Raw genomic sequence first — 16,420 nt, 5'->3', positions numbered from 1 at the left:
TGTTGCCTGGTGCTTTTGTTTGTTTCACACATAATTCACATTTTTCTATCTTACATGCATTTTTCATAGTCCGTCCTGAAGCAATGTCCTGGCTTCCATCTGGGACTCCCCGTCTGGGGTCAAAGTCCTTGCAGATAACTGGGTTAAGGGTGTTGATGGAACACTCAGCAGGATGGAGCTGACATATTAGAAACTACGTTCCTACAATACAGAGATAAAAAATCACCTTGGATCAGACCCTAAACCAAACATAAAAATGAGAAATCACTCAGGTAGCCCAGTCTTAAGGACATTTAAATTTTCTTCCTTTCTATTCTTTTCCTAAAAGAGTTTTTACAATACTCAGAGGGGGAAACAGAAGTTTTGATTCTTAGATGGGACTCCAAGGGAAGAAGAAAGGGAGGACAGAGAGCAGGAGTAGGGGACCCACTGGGTATTGTTAGTGGCCCAAATGGCATTTGTAAGACTTTCCATGACTCATTAAACCTTCAAGGTAATGTCCTGAAAGTGAAGACCACTTTTTCTATCTCCCAGCTCAAGGATACTTGAAGGGAACCTCTAGACATGGCTTTTCCACTTACAGCAAATTCCACGGTAGACACTGACTTCATGGAAGTTACGAATGCCAAGACTAGAAGACTTCTTAGAAAACATTTATTCCAAATTCCTTCATAATGAGGGACTCTACTCATGCTATGCAGCATCTCCAATGGCATAGACACCCATTAGTAGGGCATTCACTGTTTCACAAGGCTTCTCATTTCCTTATTCAAACACTCCTCTGTGACCAAGTTCCTGTTTCCATTGAGACAAAGCACAAGACCCTGTTTACCATCAGTGAGTGTAAATTCTACCTTAAAGTCACAAGCCTTTAACCATGGCTGGGTTGTGTGATGGTTATCGGCACAGGTTTGCATTCATTCTGTCCTGAATTCAAGCCACATGTCTGCCACTTATGTAACTTTGAGCAAATGATGTAAGTTCTCCAATATTTAATTCATCTGAAATGTGAGCACAATAGCAGGATCTGTCCTTTTAGTCAGGCTTGCCTGTAAGAGGTATAATGGTGGCAGGACCACATGGCAGAAAGAAGTATGAAACCATGAGTCAGGAGATTCATGTTTTGTCCTAGTTTTGCCCTAAGTGGGCTGGGTGACTCATGCAAGGCTTCCTACAACTCACTCCTCCCTTTTCTAAAATGTCACTCATAACACTTGCCCTGCCTATTAGCATCTAGATGCCATTATAGAGATCATACGCATGTGACTTGCACATCCTGCACCTGTGACCTATGGTACAGCACCAGGCAGATCAAGGCAAACATTCAGTACCCAGTGACTAAATTGTGCTTGTACTTTCTGAATGAAAGATTAGAAATGGTGGGTTGAAGGGGCTTACTAGATGATGTTTGCAATTTGGTAGGCTATCTGGAAGGACAAAGTCCATAGAAAGCAGAAGCTGTGTCTTTGGGCTTCAGGAAAAGGATCTGGGATTCAGGGAAGGACTTAGGTGTTACATGTTGTAAAAGAACAGGAAGGGCAGGAGTGATGGGAAGAGCACATCTCTGGGTTCCAGAAGATGTTTAGTGGTAGCCTCTGGGGCACTGATGAAAGGAGTTTTAAGCAGAGGTGAGTCGAGGGGCCCCATGTGCTGAGGGGCAGTGGGCTGCTTGTGGTCAGCTTCCTTCACCTTGCTCTGATTCCCAAGATCACTGCTTCTTTGAGACAAAGCCCTAATTGAATCTCCCCCAGAAAGTCATCCCTCAAGTCTGGTACAATGAGAAATCGACCCCCTTTCTAAAATGTAAACCACAAGAAACTCTTAACTTCAGAGAACAAACTGACAGTTGATGGAGGAGGTGGATGGGGGATGGGCTCAATGGGTGATGGGCATTAAGGCGGGCACTCATTGTAATGAGCTCTGGGTGTTGTATGTAAGGGATGAATCACTGAATTCTACACCTAAAACCAATTTTTAATAAACTAGAATTGAAATAAAAAAATAAATATAATTCCTATAATAATTTTAGTCTGTATAAATCATCTAGTAATTATGAGTGTAAAAAAATAACATCTGGACAATGTATCTACTACTATCCTAAAATAAGATTATTTACCATTTTGTAGGTAGAGCATATTATGGTCTGCCGTTCAGCCACCTGACATCCCCCTGGAGCATACATCAAATGTTACATAAAAGGGATTTCAGCTCATTTCCTTCCTGCTTCATGGTCCTGATCCCCAACTCTTAATCTTGCTTACATGTCTGAAATAATGGCCAGCATCCTTTGCCCGGCCATGTGTTTGCCTCCTCTTTTATTTTTCCCCCGGTCTCTCCTTGGCAGTCCCTCTGCCAGTACACTGCCTCATGGAAAGCCTCTTCACTAAGCTGGCTCAGAAGGGACCAAAAATCTGGAATGAAACCATGAGGTCCATTCTATGCCTCTCCTTTACTTCTACCATGCTTATCAGAGAGTGGTCCACAAACTAATCTCTTGATAAAGATTGGTAAGTTTAGATCACCTTTAAAGAAAGTGGCAAAATGGTCAGTGGACCAAGCAGTGTATGCAAGAATTGGTTGCAAAAATGAGCCATTTATGAATTTCCCTCAGTTACAGCAATGGGTCTTGAACATGGCAGGTGCTCAACAAATATCTGTTGAATAAACTCTAGAAAATCAAGGCCAAATGAGTTAAGTATCAAACACTCCAAATGGAAAAGTGGGTAGGGAAGAACTAAGAGAAGAAGTACTTGCTGACATGGAAAAGTATCTCATTAGGCAGAGCCTCTGCTCTTAAATACCAGCCTCCACTTACAATGCAGAATGGTAGCTACTCTCCTTCAACCTCCTGAACCTCAGTCCTACATGACAAAGGCGCTCCTGGCACTGTGCTGTCCACAGCAGGTTAGGAAGGCTGCTAATGGAAGCAAATAGAAGTTACCATGGTGGGTGGGTGACTATCACGTCCATACCAACTTTCCAACTTCCCTTAGCCCATGTCCAGGTATTCCCTTAGGAATGCTTTCAGAACAACTGACTCCAATCCAGTTAAAAAGTTGGTTTGCTTGAACTCAGTTATGTGTTGGCATCTGAAGACTCCAGTCCAAAGAGATGGGTGATTCATCTGTTCATCACGATGGAGGTTGGGATGGAGGAACAGGTCCTAAGGACAAGAGGATGCATAGGGCAGTAGGTATCTACCCTCAAAAGCTAGTCATCCTGAGAAACCATCACCCTGTTTACCCTAAGTCATCATTGTGCCTACCTTCCCAGCCCTAATATGCCTCTTTCATATCTGTTATTTCCCCATTTATGTATACATAGCACATATGGATCTCCTATACAAATGCCAAGTTCATGTTTTTGTTCCTTCTAATACAATTATTAATTAAGTGCCTTCTGCATACCTGGCATAGCACTAAATGCTTCTCATATTTTGTATCATTTAGCCACTCTATCAATGACTGTAAGATGACTATCGTTACCTCCAGTGTACTACTGAGGAAACTTAAACATAAACAGGTTGCCCAAGGTCACACAGCTAATAATAAAATTAGATTAAAATCCATAATTTCTGAAGCTAAGACTAGTATTATTTTCATTGTACCACACTTACCCTTTAACAAGTGTATAACACTTAAGAATTCAAATGATAGCTGTTAATTATGAGTATTTATGAGTTATGAATCCCTAAGTAGGAAAGGCTTATATGATTTATGTATTACATTTATTAATGTATCTGTAATTACTTTAGTGCTTAGACTAAATATGGAATTTTACTGTTATTTCCATTCTGTATTTTGCCAGTTACTCATTTGTCCCTGCAATATTTCTGACATAGTTTCTTTTTTTTAAAGATTTATTTGTTTGTTTGTTTGTTTATTTATTTATTTATTTATTTATTTATTTATTTATTCATAGAGACAGAGAGTGAGAGAGAGGCAGAGGCAGAGACATAGGCAGAGGGAGAAGCAGGCTCCATACGGGGAGCCTGACATGGGACTTGATCCCGGGTCTCCAGGATCACGTCCTGGGCTAAAGGCAGCGCTAAACTGCTAAGCCACCCTGGTTGCCCTCTGACATTGTTTCTATAGAAAGATACTTTACATGCTTTGCATCTATTTTGCAAACCAACCCCCACCACACACACACACACACACAGCAGGTATGAGCCCTACTCTTTTCTTCTCCCAGCTGCAGCCCACAGGACAGGTGTGCAGCCTCAGTGGTGGTAATTCACACATACTTGGGGTTCTGTGAGATATAACATTTTTTTAAGTTCTAAATAACACAAATTTGGACGTTGTCAAAATAAAGCCTATAGTTAAAACCAACACATACCATCTTAGGAAAGAGCAGAGTTTCCGGGGAGTTAAGATGATCTTATGCAGGTGGAATATTTGGACCTCTACTTCAATCAGTTTTGACACAGATCTGGGAATAAGTGGCTATTCTCTGGCCCAATCATCTGGCCTACAATCTAGTGGGTTTTGGATATGTGCAATTTGGGCTGAAAAAATCCAAAGTGTCCAATAAAAACAAGAGTTTAAAATGGGAGACACTGACATAAAGTAGTGTGAAAACATGCTCTGTTCCAATAAAGACAGCTGAAAAATTCCCCCTTTTGTAACACTGAGCAAAAGTGATGACATATTTGGTCTCATACTGAATGCATGAAAACAGAGATTTTTTTCTTTGCAGAGGATGAAAACATTATTTGGTGTCCTTTTCCAGCAACAAATGCTAGCATTTCACAACAGGTGAAATTTGGAAACCTAAAAGGACAGTGGGAGAGGACAGTTTTTCTAAGAACAGAGTTTTGGGTTCCTTCTCAATGTTCACACCAGAAATTTCTAAAGGCCAGTTTATTCTTCTACATCGTTACTGCCTGTTGTGAATTAAGTTTGAAATACCTTCTCTTGACATGTGGCATTTCACCTTGGTGCTCTTTCCCCATGGAAAAGTCTTGCCCATCTGTTTTGAGGCAACTTGGCATCAGAATCTGATTTCTCTTGGAAACTTTAGGATAGGACTGGTCATCAAAGCACATTAATCTCAACTAAACCTGCAGCTGAACACATGCATCAAGTGCCTCCCTGCCTGATGTGCAAGTGTTCTCACCATGCGTGCTGCAATCCTACGGTTCACTCCACAGCATAGTGCTCCCCCTTTCCTGCACACCCCAAACCCCCCATCCTGCTCTGGGTAAGAGCCCTTGGCTTGTTTGCATATTTTAGCCTGCTCAGGCTCCTGTTTAGCATTTGTTTTTCTTGGCATTTCAAAGCATCATGTCCATTTTTATTATACCCTTGACAGACCAAATCCTAGTGCCAGCAGGCCACAATGAAACGAACACTTAAAATTTATAGAAGAAATTCAGAATATATTTTCCACAGAGCCTAGAAACTTCGTCACCTGGTAAAATACTGCAGGCAGGACAGTGGGCTTCCACTGCATTTGTGTGACCTTCAGAATCGGCTCTGACTTTTGAATCTCTCTCTTTCTCTCTCTTCTTCCCCTCCTCACCTATACGCATACACACACAACAACAACAACAACAACAACAACAGCAACAACAATAAATTAAATTCCGGTATAGATGCCTGTTAACCTTCATGACATAGCCACAAACCTAGCACCTGAGTTTTGAGCACTGAAAACCAGCAGTTATCTTTAAATAGTATAAAAGACTCAAAGCCCCAATCATTTCAACTCTGTCTATACAAAACATAGCCTAGGCTGCCTATGCATAGCTCTTTCTTTACAGATAGATAATTTTTCCCTAAAGACTAAATGTTTTGAGGGATATTTGGGCTCAGCCGCACATGTTTTCCCACCAAAACATCTTACCTCCTGACAGTTCTGAGATTTGAGATTGCTCCCATAAACCCAGTTGTCAAATAACCAAAAGTGAATACCAACATGGCACCCACGAGGTGATCATGACTCTGCTTGAAAGCTACCAGTCCCCACAAGGAACATTTAGACAAGACCCTTGCTCTTAGGAGAACATATCTAGTTGAGAAGGGAAATCTTAATACATCTAAAACAATCAGTATACCTTCTGAGTTCCACTGATACAAGTTTAGTTACATTTTCCAAGTTCTTTGATCATGGAATATATTATAACAACTCATGAAGGAAAGGGAGTTCTGATCAGGTGGGACTACCTGGGAATTTCAAGGATGCTAGTATTGTGCGTTTTATAATCTATGCAGGCACCACGTAGGTATTTGTTCTCTAACAGTTGGTTAAAATGTACTTGTAATTACCTGCTCCTAAGTCCTCAAAATCATCGACCACGGCCTCAGCTGAGCTGTAACTAACTATAAGTGTCACCCAGCAATGTCAGATTTATCATCCCAAAATGCTGTTTCTTTCATACTACAGCATGTTGAGGAGCTGAAAGGTCCTCTCTCTTGCCCAGGATATTACTGAGTTCCAGCTTCTCTGAAAGGAATCTTTAAAGTGTGACATCACATCTGTAATAGTTATTTTTATTTGTCAACTTAGATGGTATTTTTGAATGAAATTATCACTTAAATCAGCTTTGAGTTAGCAGCTTGTTCTCTGTCATATGGGTCGGCTTCATCCAATCATTTGAAGGCATGAACAGAACAAACAGATTAGCCTCCCCAAGCAAGAGGGAACTTTCCAGCAAACTCCAGAAGTCTTTGGACTTCTTCCACACCAATGGTTCTCTTGGGTCTTCTCCTGCTGGTCCACACTGAAGACGGAGTATCAATCTCCATAACTTCACAAGCCAACTCTTTATGATTTCGTCCCCCTTCTCCTCTCTTTTGTTCACTCTTTCTCCATAGAAATATATATGTGTGTGTGTGTGTGTATCCTCTATATGGTTCCTCTGGAGAACTGACTGATACAACACCCATTGCTGCATAGTAAGTTATACCAAAACTCGGAGGCTTAAACTACAATTAGTCTTACGTAGCTCCTGTGGGTCAGAAATCTGGGCACAGTGTGTATGGGGTCCTCCACTTCAGAGTCTCTCACAGGCTGCAATCAAGGTCTCTGCCAAGACTGCAGTCTCATACAAAGCAATCACCTTGCTTGGGGAGGGATCTGCTTCCCAGCTTCTTTCCATGATTGTGGTAGAATTCAGTTGCATGTCACTACTGCAAGGAGGGACCCAGTTATTTGTTGGCCATTAACCAGAGGTTTGCCTCACTTCTGAACCATGTGGTCCCTTCCATAGGACAGGTCATGATATGCAGCTTGTTTCATCAGAGCAAGATTGCAAGAGAAGTCAGAGGGAGAGGGCTACCAAGAAGCAAGTCACAGTCTTTATAACCTAATCATGAACATGACATCCTACCACTTTTGCCATATTCTATTCGTTAAAAGCAAGTCACCAGGTCCAGCCTAGCTTCAAGGGCAGGAGACTGCATAAGGACACTAATACCAGGAGGCAGAAATCATTGGGAGCCACGCCAGAAGCTGTCTACTGTACCCATCTGACCTCCTCTTTCTCTGTTTTTCTACATGAATCCTCAGTGCAGCCTTCAGAACTCTTAACTGACACTCAACATAACCCGTACCTTTGCCAGCCTGTTGTTCTACCTACAGTGCTCTTCACTGTTTCTTCCTAGCAAATTGTACCCACAACTCTGGATATGTATTTCAAAAGTTGTCAGTTATCTCATGCATGCAAACACTTTGACTTTAAGACATTTATCCGTACCTATCTAGAGTCGTGCATTGAGCCTCAGGAGATGTGTAGGTTAAGTCTGAACAAGTCATCATTAGTGTCACCAGAGGAAATGTATTCAACTTTATTAGAAAAGTGTTGCTCAGGAATGTGGGCAGTTCACTGAGAAGTGTCCAGATCTCCTGGACCATGTGGAAACAGAGAAATGGCCATCCTTATCAAATTTCCATTGCTAAAACCATAATGGTAGAAACACAAGTCTAATTTCATTTGAAGGGAAACATTTTCAACCCTCAAGAGAATGACTGGTTTTAGATTCTGGGTTCTGTTTCAGGGAGGCATTTTTGTTTTGTTATTGCCTCCCTTCTGTTCTATGGAGGTCAGTTCCATTTCAAAGAGAATAGTATTTAAGGTTGGTTTGCTGTATGGCAAGGGATTTGCATGCCACCTCATCACAAAGGTATTTATCTTTCTGAGTAAAGTGAAAAAATAAAAGGATACCAAATTATGCTTGCCAAAGAAAGCTTAAAAATCCAAATGACGGGTCAGACATATATGATTGCTATAATCTACAGGTTTCCCTCAATCCAGTATAGAAAGAGAGACAGAGAAAGATGCCAAGTGGTAAATTTTCAAGTTCCCAATCTTAGGCTTTTAAAATTAAGTTCAGAGAATTAACAGTTTAATGTAGGGAAGTTAATTTTATTGCTATTATTCATAACATCCTCCTTCCCTTTGTTTTTCTCAGGTTTATCAATTGGTCTACTTTCACGTCATCTTTCCAGATGAATAGAGGGTACAAAAATCACACCAGCAATCATTTTGAATAACAAGCTTGGACGTCAGACCTCAAAAGAAAATAAGAATGCAGGGACACACGTGGCACAGACGCTCACACAGCGTTTTTCAACATGAAGGTATAAAGGTATGTACGGAGGAGTGAAAAGGATTCATGAACACTGTCAGAATTAAGAAAGCTGCTGAGGCAGTTTCTTTGGCTCAAGTAAAGTTTGAGATTATTTTTTTGGCAAGAATTACATCTTTAGGGATGCTAAGAAAACAATATGATAGCTACAGAAAGAATTAACCCTTCCATTGCTTCAGAAACCTTCTTTGAGCGGTAGACCCATTTGGCATGTCACAGGATTAAGAATGGGGTGGGGGGTGGGCACCGCAGAGGTGAGGAAACCACTCTCACTAATCAGTGTGGAGCAAGGCACCATGTGAAGTCACCAGTGTAAATAAAACCCCATGATGACCAAGTGCAGCAAGGACAAGCAGTGACGTTCATTGTTCTCTCTCTACCTAAAATGGAAACCACTCAGATACAGACTGGGGAAGCCAACTGGATAGGAAGAGCAGTGGGGAAAAAAGTTGGTGACAGGCTATGATGTAAATAGACTCGCTGAAAAATCATTTTGTCTTAGTCTTAAAGCCTGGTTAGTTCTAGCATATTGAAATTTTTATAACTCCAATGTGCAACCAAGAAGCAGTTCTGCATGTAATCTCGTCTTAATAATAGCTGCTAAGGGACTGTTCGATGAAAATTATGAATAAAAAAGGTAGAGCTTCAGAAACAGCTGGTAGGAGGGATTGAACAAAACCATTTCCTACCCGTTCCATTCAACAGTGGCTTCACACAAACTGAGGTCATCGCATTATTCTGCTATGTTTCTTCATCTCTTTTTCCTGAGAGAATTATAAGAATAAGATCAGTATACTCAAAAGAGTAAATGGGAGTCTTTTTTCCACGAAGTTATAAGTGGTCCTTTACATATTAGCTATTGGGGTAGTTAGTGGTCACAAAAGTTGGTAGCGAAAGAAAGGCTAGTAAATCACTTCCTGCAAAACTTCCTAGGGTATCAGACAAGCCCTGGGAAACTATTTACTCTGAGATAAAACACACATGATTGGGAAGTGCTATCCATAGAACAAGTATTAAATTGTGGAGGTACTGATATTAGTTGAATATCGGTGAGAAAAGTATGCTATTATAGCTATTCGTTTGCATTTTCATGAAATGCAGCTAGAATTTTATATCTATTTTATTCTCGTATTTTCCTAATACAGTCCAATCAGAGTTAAAAAGAAATCTGTGGCATTTCCTACTCCTTTCCAGCAGTGGAAAGGCGTGTATATAAAAATCAATTAACATTTTTTTCAAAACCAAATCAACCATCCAATAATCAACTGTCTTACACTGAGCACTTACTACAAGCCAGGCAGAGTGTCAAGCATTTGCATATGTTATTTCATGTAATACTCACAAAAATACAATGAAACTGTCTCATTTTACAGATAAGAAAATTCAAGTTCGGACAAGTAAATGGTTTAATCAAGGATTCACAGCTGCTGACTGCAGTGCGGAGGTAAGAACCAAAGTCTCTGAGGGCCAGTTCCTCCTACCAGCTAAAACTGCACTCAGGGCACCAAGCCTCAATGTTACATCCCTAGAGTTAGAGATTCATGAAGTCCTTGCTATCATATATATGATGGGAATAGAGGAGAATTGGTATTTGGTTTTAGGTGTTCTTACCTACTATAACCAAAATTTGCCAATTTTTAATACTCATGTGGATTCTTTATACTGTTCTATTTTATTTACTGGTTCATGAAAGCTCAAAGTCTTAGCACTGCTGATCCAAGGAGCATGTAGTGTTCTGAATAATAAGAGTTAGGCACTATGGTAGGCTGCAAAAATAGCTAAAATCCTCCATTCCTCTCTGTATCCACGTTACTTTGATGTTACAGTGAGACTGAAATCCTCCCACTGAAGGATGGAGGTTATTTCCCCTCCCACATGAATCAGCTGGGTCTTATGGCTTGGCCATACAATGCTATGGAAATAATTGATGTGCCAGTTCCCAGTTTAGGTCTCAAGAGACCTTGATTACTTCTGCTGTGTCTCCTAGAACCTACGACCACCATATGAACAAGCCCAGGCTAGCTAGCCTACAGGAGAAGAGAAACGATGTGCCCAGATGTGTCTCTATTACCCACAACAACCAATATCCAGTTAACCCCAGAAGCAGAATCATCCCGCATACATATGAGTGAGCCCAGCCAAAATCGCCAACCCACAGGATCATCAGTTAAATAAATGGCTGTTGCTTTAAGCCTCTAAGTTTGGGGCTGGTTTGTTCCACTGGAAGGCTTAACTGATACAGGCATATTTATAAGCATTAGATAGAAATTGGAACAGATATTAGAAAATCTTATCACTCATCAGAACTCTGAAACCAATCTTGGAATAATTCCTTAGCATATACATTCCTTGCAATCATCTTTTCCAATCTTATTTTAAAGTTGAAGCAATTTAGATGCATGCTGTTGTGAGAATTATGCAAGCTCACACATCTAATTATTGATAGAAAGTATGTCTAGGAACCTCAAGCAATAGAACTATTTCTCCACATGCCCTGAGTGCACTAAAGTTACCTTTGTTCATCTATCTATCATTACTGAGTGGTGTTTTTTTGACACTGTGCATGGCACCATCAATGATCTCTGTGGAGCAAATGAGGCTCTAGGAGATGTGTTTTGATGACCCAATGAAGGGAACAGAACGCTCCTCATGGGCCAAGCTGACCCCATTTTAAATTAGAAATATTTTCGATGGAAAAAAAAAGAAATATTTTCAATGCTTGTCAGTCAACTGGAGTAGCTAGGAGCTGGAGGACCCCAATCGAGTGTATGGGTCTTAGTCCTCTCTGTGCTTATTATGGCCCTAGAACAAATTCCTTTCCCACTCAGCCATTCAGATTCCTCATCTATGAGGTAAGGGGGCTGGACGCTGAACTTTACGGCCCTCACCATTCCAACAGCATCTTGAGCCCTTAATCTGGTCACTTAAGGCTTGGAAATGAGGCCCAAAAGATAAATGCATGAAAACCCTCTGGAGACAGAAAACCTGGTATCTACTTTAGTCGAGTTTAACCTGCTGCTTTTCTGAAATCCAAACAAAAGGGAATTTGGTTTACAGGTGTTATTGTTATGGGTTATTGTAGGTTATTCTTCTAGAAATAAGATTTCTACAGCTTTTTTCACTAAGGTTGCTTTTGTGCACACTACGATCTTGGTTTTCCATGGTCGGTCATTAAATGTATTCTGTGACTTGAGTTAAAGTATATTCAAGGATCCACATGAAAATAAAACCAGGCACATTGCAACCTCTATTGTGATATTTATCACTGATGGCGCTCACATGACTGCAGAGCTCCATAAAACTCTGGAGGGGTTACCTTCACTTAATGGCGTCCTTCCCTTTCACTCACCAGCCACTTCTTATTGCAAACAGCTGCTTGGAAACGAAAAAACATTTTGTATTTCCAAGGGACATTGTTGGCTCTCAAAGTACTTTACTCATTTTATTTAACAAATGTTTAAGTTTAATCAAATTTCTAATTCCAAAAATGAGCCGATCTTGCATTTTGAATCGCTAGCTCATGAGACCTGTGCATTTAAAATAGTATAAAAGGAATCACATTCGAGAGCCAAAAAAAAAAAAAAAAAAGTGCAGTCTGTGGCTTCTATGGCTTTAGCTTCCTCCTGCGATGTTTCTGTCACCCCCTTGGACCAGCTGGCTTCTGCCCATGCATTGATTCTGAGGGGACCAACGACCTGGCTTATAATGAAGGCTTCCCTGAGTTCTGATAGAAAGTTCATTTCAAATAATCTAGGGGAACTGCATCAGCACCAAAGTAAGGGAGGAAAACAAGCATAATATAAACTTTATTAGCACTCTTTATAATGAAATAAACTAGGCTTACACTTCTTTTGCAGGGGAAAATGATGAACACAAAAAACATACCGTATTTTTACTTACTAACGTGCACTTGTAAAATGCATGGCATGCTGTTTTACAGGCAGTAGCATATAAAATACTTTTTCCAGATGTGGATTCATAATTCTCTAAAGACTATAATAGTTATCATAAGATTTATGGAGGATAATTATTAATCACATTTTTTTCTTTTAGAGATCTGTTTAGTAAGATGAAAGAGAACTTTAAAACGTCATTTTAACCAAATGTAGATGGCATAATATCAAGTTACTCCTTTTGTTCAAATTATTTTTAATGACTTTATTTGTTTTATGGCCTCCACAAGTCAGTACCAACTTGGTGGTAATGATCTATTCAGGAAATCTCTTAAGATTTTAAAAGTAAAATAGCATGGAGCTATTTTAAAAATTAAATGAACTGAACTGTGTGACTGTGTGAGTTGATTAGTGTTCATTTATTTGAGGGACATGGGAGCTACTAAAGCTTATTTTTTATAAGATTTGGAGGAGACAAATCTTGTGAAAACCGTGGCACACTGAACATTCAGGCAGCTTCCTCAATAGAACCTCAGAAACCCACGTGTGTCTGAAGTGCTACAAGTAACACATTGTTAAATAAAACACACATTTCAAACACGGATCCCTTTAATCTGGCTTAGATTATTAAAAACACAGCTGTGCTAAATCCTTATTGAGTACCTGAGTCACGTGATAAGTACAAAAGTCCAAGAGACCCTCCTTTTGTCATCAATTTATTTGAAGTAAGTTCTGCCTAAAGCTTAACACTGCCAAAGGAAAGAAAGGTAACTCTGAAGTTGAAGGGAACTCATCAGTCCTAAAATAACTCTCCTCTCACACACCATCTCACTGCTCTCCAACTCACTGCTCCCCTGGCAGGGGTGCTTACACGATGGGTGTAGACCATTACTGAATGAATAGTCAGCATATAGATCACCTTCCTTGTTCCATCCAGACTCTTACAACAGCCACCAGACTTTCTTCACCTCTAATATACGTATAATAACACTTAGTTTGCAAGTTATCATAAGTGTTATAATCAAATGATGAGTACAAGTCATCTATAGCCCAGCACATAGTCAGTATTCAACAAATAGGAGCTATTCTAATTATCATGTATGTAAGCATATGAGAAGTTTGTCTTTATTCTGGAAGAGTAATATAGTCAAATAGTATTTATTGACAAATGTGAAAATAAAAGCTGCAAAATTATTATGAAACAGAAACCTTTTGAGTCACTACCACGTATAATCCAGTATTCTGGGCTTGGTAAGGGACAAGCAAACACAAGGGGGAGGGATCTATGTTCCAAAGTGTTGAAAATTTCAGCAGTATTTTAAAGTGCCAGGAATATGAGACCCTGAGATCAGATACAGACCTGGGTCATAAGCAGCAATTACCACATGAAGGGAATGGGCAGTGACTCCTGAAACTCAAGAAAGGGTTGAGAATGGATGGGTAGGCTATGAAGACTTCACCCAGGATGAACCTGAGTATAAGAAGGTAAGAAGTATAAAGGAAAGAACTCAGGGGCAGCCGATATTTAAGTGAATCAGGTAATAGGTGTAGCCGAACAGCTTGAGCAGTGAAGTGATGATGCCAGAAGAATTGGCTCTAAGTAACTGAAAACCAGGCTCAGTTTCTGTGTGGAGACACCAGGCCTTCCTGAAACTCTCTGAGAGTATGAAGGAAGGCTGTGGCTAATATCGGTATCAGTCCCTAAAGGAGGAGACGTGCTACATCTGATGAAGATTAGTATCCCCAGGGGAACTTCCTTTCCCATGAGAAAGGAACTCCCCTCTCCTGCACAAAGCAGCCTGTCAAGAACACAGCCCTCCAGCTACGCCTCATGTACCCCTCCACTGCAACAGTCTCTGTGGTCCTGGCAATTCCCTCTCCACTCATCTGCCTGCCACACAGAACTGTGAGCTCCTAGAGGACAGGAACTACTTTCTCTCCGCTTCTCCAAGATCAGGGAACGAGTTGTAGTCTGAGAATGTCTGATGAATGGTCTTATTCTTGGCTGAAAGTCCAGTGGTAATGGTGATTGTCAAAAGAAGATGTTTACATACAAGGTTTTCATCCAGGCAGAAAGTGCCACATGGAAAGAGGAAAAGAATGTAGGAATAAAGGGAGCGCTAAAGTCCACCTGGGATGAAGATTAAAGCATTCCCTTGCACCTCTTTAGTTAGTCTAAGGGTGCAACCTGGAAATGCACACGCTGGGGACACTTCTTAACCAGGAGCCAGCTGACCATAGCGATCTATTCAATATCAAACCAGACTCCATCTTGTTCCTTTGTCCTCCAGAGGAGAGACCAGGCAGGACCAGATCATGAGCAACAAAGTGTCTTGAGCACCTACCCAAGAGCCCATTACCCTGAGAGTGCACACAGGCTTGACCTCTGCCTGAATCTTACAGTCCACAAAGCAGCATCCTTGGACCATGGAGAAACATGCTCTCCTACTTGGTCAGCTGTCACTGATCTGGAAAGCAAATGAGTGCTCTGTCCTCATGAGACAAGAGACCCTCCCTTACCAGAGGGAGTGGGGCTGGAAGATAATCTGAGTGTCACCTTGGCAGTATACACGTAGTTACTCTTCCCTACAAGCTTTCCCCTGAGATCTTGTCTAATCTACTTACCTGGAGGGCACTGTCCAAAGTATAGGGGAGATGCTTCAGAACAAATTCCACATCTCTTCTAAGCCATGGCTCCTCCTTTCTTTATAAATGCTTCTTAGTTGAACAAGGAACACAAACCAGAGGTTGACAGATGCGCCCTGCAAAAAAGCCATGTGGGGAGCAATAAAGAGAGCCTCATGGGATAAGAGAAAAATACACCTGCTTTGTAGTCAATGTAACCGGACTACATGGCCCAGAATACATGCATCATAGAATTTCAGAGATTATAGAGCAAAGATTGGGTGGATCTTCTCTGAGGAGACAGCATGCCAGTCTTTTCTAGAGCAAAATAGCCAAGGAAGGTAACCACTGTACATATGTCTCCTTGTTCTAAGCTGGGGCCAGATCATGGCTCTCAGAGAAGTTTACATTAGATAATGGGTAAAGATAGAGTTTTTTAAAGGATTTTATTTATTTATTCATGAGAGACACAGAGAAAGAGAGAGAGGCAGAGACACAGGCAAAAGGATAAGCAGGCTCCATGCAGGGTGCCTGATGGGGGACTCAATCCCGGGTCTCCAGGCCCATGCCCTAGGCCGAAGGTGGGGCTAAACTGCTGAGCCACCGGGGCTGCCCAAGACAGTTTTGAATAAATAGCATGTGGACCCACCGTCCCTTCACCAGCTTCCTTCATGTCTGGTTCCTCGGGGGGAAAAGATAGTTCACACATTTATATGACAGTTGGTCTCAGGCAGTATTCTTACTGTTTTGCATAGAATAATGCAATTAGCTCACAACCACCCTATGAGTTTACACTATTCTCACCCCCATTGTTATAAACCCAAGTACTATGAAAGTTGACAGACACCCTAGTAGGGAAGGTAGAGTCTCAAAGGATGTTTTATCTTCTATCAGCAAATGCTTTTCAGGACCCCAGTGTCTATAAAAAGAAAAGCTCAACTATAAAAAGATGAGTCTCAACTCATCTCTGTTGAAATCCAGATAGTCTGTAAAGTTCGAGAGAATAAGTGGCATTTAACTCATTAGTCTGCACCTAACACCACTGTATATTCTCTTCAGCAGCTTAAAGAACAGAAGTGAGAGCAAAGGTGGGAACTCAGGACATAAATTTACCATCTGCAGTGAAATGAAATCTGATCCAAGGAGTTTCCACTTTGAAGTCTTCCTGAATCTGTGTGGGTTACAGGTCTGAACATATCACCAGCTTTGACAGGTGGCTTTATTTTTCATTTCAAAGAGGGAAAAAGAAAGGCAAGGAGACCGAGAGAACACATGCACAGTGGAGCTTTGAACATTGCCCTCCGAGTG

General features: G+C 40.9%; 1 protein-coding gene and 1 long non-coding RNA gene across 29 annotated transcripts in view; one reads left to right on the top strand and one right to left on the bottom strand.

Moving 5' to 3' along the window:
• LOC144281191 (uncharacterized) overlaps positions 1 to 16,420 on the bottom strand; it is a 388,757-nt gene that overhangs the window by 267,383 nt on the left and 104,954 nt on the right. For 9 of the 28 annotated variants that reach the window (XR_013349680.1, XR_013349679.1, XR_013349673.1 and 6 more), the window contains 5 exons: positions 15,113 to 15,249; positions 9,284 to 9,358; positions 2,816 to 3,163; positions 582 to 795; positions 55 to 201 (listed from right to left, as the gene is read on the bottom strand). The exons of 9 other annotated variants lie outside the window; for them this stretch is intronic. The gene's annotated coding sequence lies outside the window, so the exon portion shown is untranslated. 10 more of the 28 variants (XR_013349676.1, XR_013349674.1, XR_013349672.1 and 7 more) reach the window with 10 other exon arrangements.
• LOC144281194 (uncharacterized) lies at positions 6,545 to 10,039 on the top strand. Its single transcript, XR_013349698.1, has 3 exons — positions 6,545 to 6,902; positions 8,418 to 8,594; positions 9,968 to 10,039. It is a non-coding gene; the product is annotated as an uncharacterized LOC144281194 (long non-coding RNA).

The sequence above is a fragment of the Canis aureus genome, chromosome 12, assembly GCF_053574225.1.
Source record: "Canis aureus isolate CA01 chromosome 12, VMU_Caureus_v.1.0, whole genome shotgun sequence".
NCBI lineage: Eukaryota > Metazoa > Chordata > Mammalia > Carnivora > Canidae > Canis > Canis aureus.
The sequence above is the reverse complement of the archived record's forward strand: the minus strand, read 5'-3'. Positions and strand labels throughout refer to the sequence as shown.